Genomic DNA, 6,000 nt, shown 5'->3' on the forward strand with positions numbered 1-6,000 from the left:
TGTACCCCCTTCAGGAGCCTGATTTGTCTGGTGTACCCCCAAGTTTCACCTCACTTAAAAACTGCTTGCTTACAAAATCAGACCTAAAAATACAAACGTGTCACAGCATGCTGTTAATGAAAAATTGCTCGCTTTCTCATTTTTACCATATAATTATAAAATAAATCAATTGGAATATAAATGTTGTACTTACATTTCAGTGTATAGTAGATAGAGCAGTATAAACAAGTCATTATCCGTATGAAATTTTAGTTTGTACTGACTTTGCCAGTGCGTTTTATGTAGCCTGTTGTAAAAGTAGGCAACTATCTAGATGAGTTAATGTACCCCCTGGAAGACCTCTAATTACCCCCAGGGTACACGTACTCCTGGTTGAGAACTACTGGTATAGAACAATGCTTTCCCATTAAGATTTGTGGAGGATCACCTGGGAGGTATGGAATGCTTTACATCATATTCAACGTGCTCTTTATAAAATTGAGCCTCTACACAGATTGGGGAGATAGCTTTTGTCCATCAATCAGCGAAGCCATTGTAAACTGTTCCCCCCAACCACAAACATGGATTTGTTTGTGAAACTCCATCCCTTTCCCCTCTATGCTCCAGTCACAAAAATAAAAATATTTCAACCTAGCCTAGTTCCATGCAGTTTGTCAAGGTTTATCTGATGACTGGCTGGCATTTTCTATGCTGATGTGCTAGGGTCCCTTAAGATGTGCTTTTTATGTTGATGTCATCTTCATTCCAAATTTTTTTGCTTACTTTCAACTAAGGCATGGCTTGAAAAAACACGTGTGGAACTAATGTTATTCTCTTTCCCCATTTGAATCAATTATCCAATCTACTGGCCTTTGCAAAGGTCTAACTTCAAGTCTACAAAACGTTGAATAAATCCAAACCACTTGTTGCTTCCAGTGTTGTAGCCATGTTGGTCCCCGGATATTAGAGAGACTAGGTGGGTGAGGTAATAGCTTTTACTGTGAAGCAGCAGTTGGTCCAATAAAAGCTATTACCTCGCCTACCTTGTCTCTCTAAAACATTTATCAGTAATAGAGCACGGAAAGCCTTGGAGGTTATCTGCAAAGGCAACTGTGAATACAAAAACAAAAGAACATAATCTAGAATGTCTTGGCTCTCTTGATTAGGTCCATAAAATCTAGTACAACAGTCTTCATAAATTGTATATGACTTCAGCTCTTAGAAGTCAATTTGTGATTGCAGCTGATTCACTGTCTCTTAAAATATGGAGGAAATCCAGCCAACTAATCTCATTACTAATAGGCCTACCTAAGTATCTCCATCTTCTGGGACAAACTTTGACACTCTAATGAGTTGGCCATCACGTTGCATTGTTCCTCCTCTTCTATTATTACAAAGTAATATATTGATGATTAATTCCTGATTCTTCCCCAGATGATGCCATATGTCTCACTCTGAGCTGGCTTGTCACAAACAAACAGATACATTATGTCAGGGGTATGGATGCTTCACTCACTTAGTGATTGAAGACACACGAAATGAAACACTTTTTTATTAAGGGAAAAAAGGCCATTTATGGATAAAAATTAGTTTTCTGATTTTTAAGAAGAGTGGAGAAGATACCCAAGAGGAGGAAAAAGACCAGAGACTCTGATTTTAAAGGATTCGGTGTGGCAGCTGTTCCCAAAGGAACTATTTTTTCTCTTCTAATATATTGGGTTATCATGTAGGATTTAAAATCATTATAAATAATATAGGTACGCAAGAAGATGTTTGAGCCTTGGATATATACTTTTCTCTTTTTCTTTCTACCCTTCTTTCTCATAGGAAAAGGTTGATTTGACTGGAAAACTTGTTCTCTTTATTTTTATGGTCAATGTGATTCTTGTTATCTATATTCTTGTTCTGGTAAATAGGTTGTATCTTGGCATACGGCCCTTGGTGTTTGCTTTGATTTTATCTGCATCCAAATGTTATAATCTCAGACTCTAACAATCAGGAAAAAATGGCTTTTTCTACATTTTTATCATTCTTATTCATCCATTACCATGTGTTCTGATTAATGTCTTATACATTTTCAGTACACTAGAATAATTAAATAATTATTTGAAAAAGTTATTTCCCTCAAATGGACATGCACGGAGTGTCAGAGGGCAGAGACACTGGTCTTATCACGGAGAGGGATTCATCTCTTGGCCATATTATTCCCCAAGTAACTAGATCCAAAGAGGAGGCCAGAGAAATGAAGGATAATGTGGTCAATTTAAGAGTCTGATTACACCCGGAGTAGGACAGAATACTAATTCTTCCACCACCCTATAATCCCTATATCGGGCAGTTTTCACTGCTCAAACATATGTACTCTGATCAGGTATTGTGGTGACGTTTTATAAATACCAGTGGATTAGATAGCTCAGAAGCTGTGAAGGGAGAAGGAAAAAAAAGAGAAAAACTGGTACAGGTGCATAGGTTGTTAAAAGTCAGGCGGCAGGACACCGATTGGGGAAGCAAAACTTGAGGTTGAGAAATACTCTGAATGTGGATTTCCCAGTCCAAAATTGTTTGTTGCTCCCACAGACTTCAACGGAAATTTGGATCTCTCAGTACCTCTGAATATCAGGCCATTTCTATTTAGGTGCCTAAATATGGATTTCTGTGATTCATTGTATCACTAGTATCATTGTAATCACTAGTTTGAAACTTTTTGCCAGTGTCTAATTTCACAAAAGGTGGAGTCTCTTCTCATGCCTGACAAAGCTTTTAACAGGGTGGAATGGGGTTGCCGCCACTACTTTTAACTTGACAGGCCAGATTCTTCTCTTAGCTGCAAGGTGTGGAGCCAGAGTATCTCCACGGAAAGTACTGGAGTTATACAGCGTAGCTGAGAGTAGAACCTGGTCCTGTAAATGTGGATTTGGAGAGCTACATTTTGCTCTTGCTTTCATTAGCGCTGAACTGAGGCCTTGGCTGTATAGGCAGTAATGGATTTTTTCCCCAGCCCCTTTAATCCAGGTTGTGAGTCATGACAAGGATGCCCTCTCTCTGCTCCAGGTTGACAAGTTTTTGGATCCATGGCAGTCACTATTTGACAGAATCAGGGTATCCAAGGTACTAAGTCTAGAAATACAGTAGTAATGTTACATGCAGGTGAGTCTCCTCCTTTTATTTCTCCACCAAAAGTATCAGTCCCCTCCTCTACTGCCACTTATTGAGACTTTTGATAAATTTATAATAAAATGGACAAAAATCAGAGCTGCTGCTTCCCTTACAGTGTTGTTCAAAAATAACCTGGTGAGCACTGGAATGTCAGTGTCTTAAATACCTAATGATTTGGACATCAACCCTGCTTTCAGAGGCAAGGACATGTAAACTTGAATGCTCTGTAAGGAACAATTATTTCTGACTTAAGAAGGTGACAGGTCCTGACCCTTCCCTCTGCAGTCTTGTAAATAGTCTGAAAAGAAACATTCTTCCCTGTCTGCTTTATGCCCCAAGGCTCCAATCCGGCACAGACTTATGCATGGTCTTAACTTTACATACTGGCCTCAGTTCATTCCCTGTTCGATCTTCCTCAACTAGTTTACTGAAATTAACAAGCTAGTTGAGCTTTTTTGTACAGGAAGAAGGCCAAGGGGCCAAACTCTGCTGCTAAATGGTACCTCACTTACTCTAAGGGAAACTTTATGCTTCCCCGCCCAGTGACGATACATAATATGCACCCTTCATGTTGAGCAGACCTTATGTTGGTATCAGGATATCACACCTGTTAACCAACTTGGGTAAACAGAGCAGGAGCTTACTTGATACCTTCCACTGCTGAGCATGCTGGGCTCCTGCTGTCAGCCCTGTGTACTGGAAATGTATAGCACTGCTAGAATTTCAGCAGCTGTGGTCACAACTCCAACTGTTAGAATTAGGTGTAGCTCCAGCAAAGACAGTATAGTTTCACCTGCTTGCAGTAGCTCTAAATTCAGCCTCTAATTCCTTTCTCTCTCTAGGGCACCATTTTCCACTGACTATGCTGCAAAATTCTTGGATTAAAAGAACGGGGGTATTTTAAAAATAGACTAAGTTAAAGATTTTTCCAAAGGGTGGCGCTTTGGTAAAGGAAGGCAGGTGCTAGACTGAGGAACAAAGAGTCACCACTCAGAGGTACACACCCACATGACAACACCACTTATCACGCCATGTGAAAACCCAGTACTACTATTGCAAAAGCCAAGAATCTGTTACTCACCAGATATGTACAATAATTGTCGTTCTGCAAGACGTATTGTGCACACATACGTTCCATGACCCTACAGTGGAATGCGTATTTGCACAATCACTGGAAGGAAAACGACAACATTGTATCAACTTGGGACAAAAGCTCTGGGAAGTACTGTACCCAGTCAGTCTATTGTGCACACCCACATTATTTGGATCCTGAGGTTACATGGCAAATCTGTAACTTTTTGGCAAACGCAGGGGAAATTTCCTGATGGCTTGTGGTAGTTAAAATTTCCTTGAATTGCCTACTGGCTCAAGGGATCAGTCTGGATCCCTCAGGTTTCAAAATGGCTATGCCATTATGTCCAGTACCTAGGCCAAATCCAAGATCACATGTCTCAGGTGAATTAACTTTCCAAAGAAATAGGGTGAAAAAACTTACAGTTCTTCATCAGCAAGGAGCCCGTGTGCAAACACGCACAATACAGAAAATAGAAGGTTTGTTCCTGGGTAGGGAATTACTGCCCTGGGAATGCAGAATGTGGATTGTGGGCATCGTGCATGGGAGCACAGGCCTACAGCTAGTGGAGGCATGGAGGTATGGGCCCTGGCTGGCAGGGGAGATATGAGGTACCATCCCAGGTTGGGGTCTAAACAGGGACAGGACCTATGAGCACAGTGCCTGTGCCCATGAGAGCACACAACCACGAACAGGGGCTGTAAACGCTCAAGGTCCTGGTAGGGAAAGCACAGCATGTGAAATCCTGGCCCCAGTGATGTCAATGTGAGTTTTGTCATTGCATTCAATGAGGCTAGGATTTCACCCAGGGTGTTCATGAGGTTCTGGGGAGCTTAGGGCCTGGACAGCTCTGGGACTTCAAGACTAGGATACACAGATGCATGGGGCCTGAAAAGGTGTGTGTGGAGGAGGGGTGAGAAGGAGGGGAAAACCTTGCATTTGGCTCCCAAGGCACTATTGTGCTTTCAGGGCATTTAGCGTTGTGTCTTGGAGCACTCAGTGTTACAGCAGCATTTCCATTGAGTGCGAAAACGTATCAATTGCTTAGAGCATTAGTTTGTGTCCAGTTTGGGACTTGAGGGTATTGACAATAGGTAGCTGCAATGGATAATTTCATATTGCCCATAGCTGTCCAGTAATAGCCAGCAACAACTACTTGATGGGGAGGGCCCTGCACCGGTGCAGCTCTTCTGGTGAAGACGCTCTAAGCTGATGGGAGAAGCTCTCCCGCTGACATAACACTGTCTACACAAGCGCTTAGGTCGGTATAACTTATGTCACTCAAGGTGTGGATTATTCACACCCCTGAGTGACGTAATCTGTAGCACAGACATAGCCTTCATCACTAGAGTCAGCAGTAGTTATTGGAATTACATCAGTGATGGATTTGACCCTCTCTGTGTCTTCAGAGACCTTTTTCTCTCTCCATCGAGCTTTCACATCTTTCTATTGCTGCTCCTCCTGCAGAGCCAACACACTATGGGACAGCAAGCTGGATTTGACTCTGGTTCACACATCATTGACAGTATTCTTAACTAAATTATAATAAACTAGAATATTAATTGCCTTTATCACAGCCACAAAGAACTCTGCTTGACGGCCAGAGCCCACGATGAGTTTGCAAGGTTGGCAGCTAGAACCCCTCCCCCTGCTTCCTTCCTAAATATAAAATGAGTTAATTGAATTGAGTCATTGAGACACAAATATGTAAAATCCATAAATGTGGAGTCTCGTGCCATATTTACCAACATTTTTTGTAAGCTTTGAGTGGGTTGCCCCTTCCCCCCCTCCCC

Source organism: Eretmochelys imbricata, chromosome 1, assembly GCF_965152235.1.
Source record: "Eretmochelys imbricata isolate rEreImb1 chromosome 1, rEreImb1.hap1, whole genome shotgun sequence".
NCBI classification, from domain to species: domain Eukaryota; kingdom Metazoa; phylum Chordata; order Testudines; family Cheloniidae; genus Eretmochelys; species Eretmochelys imbricata.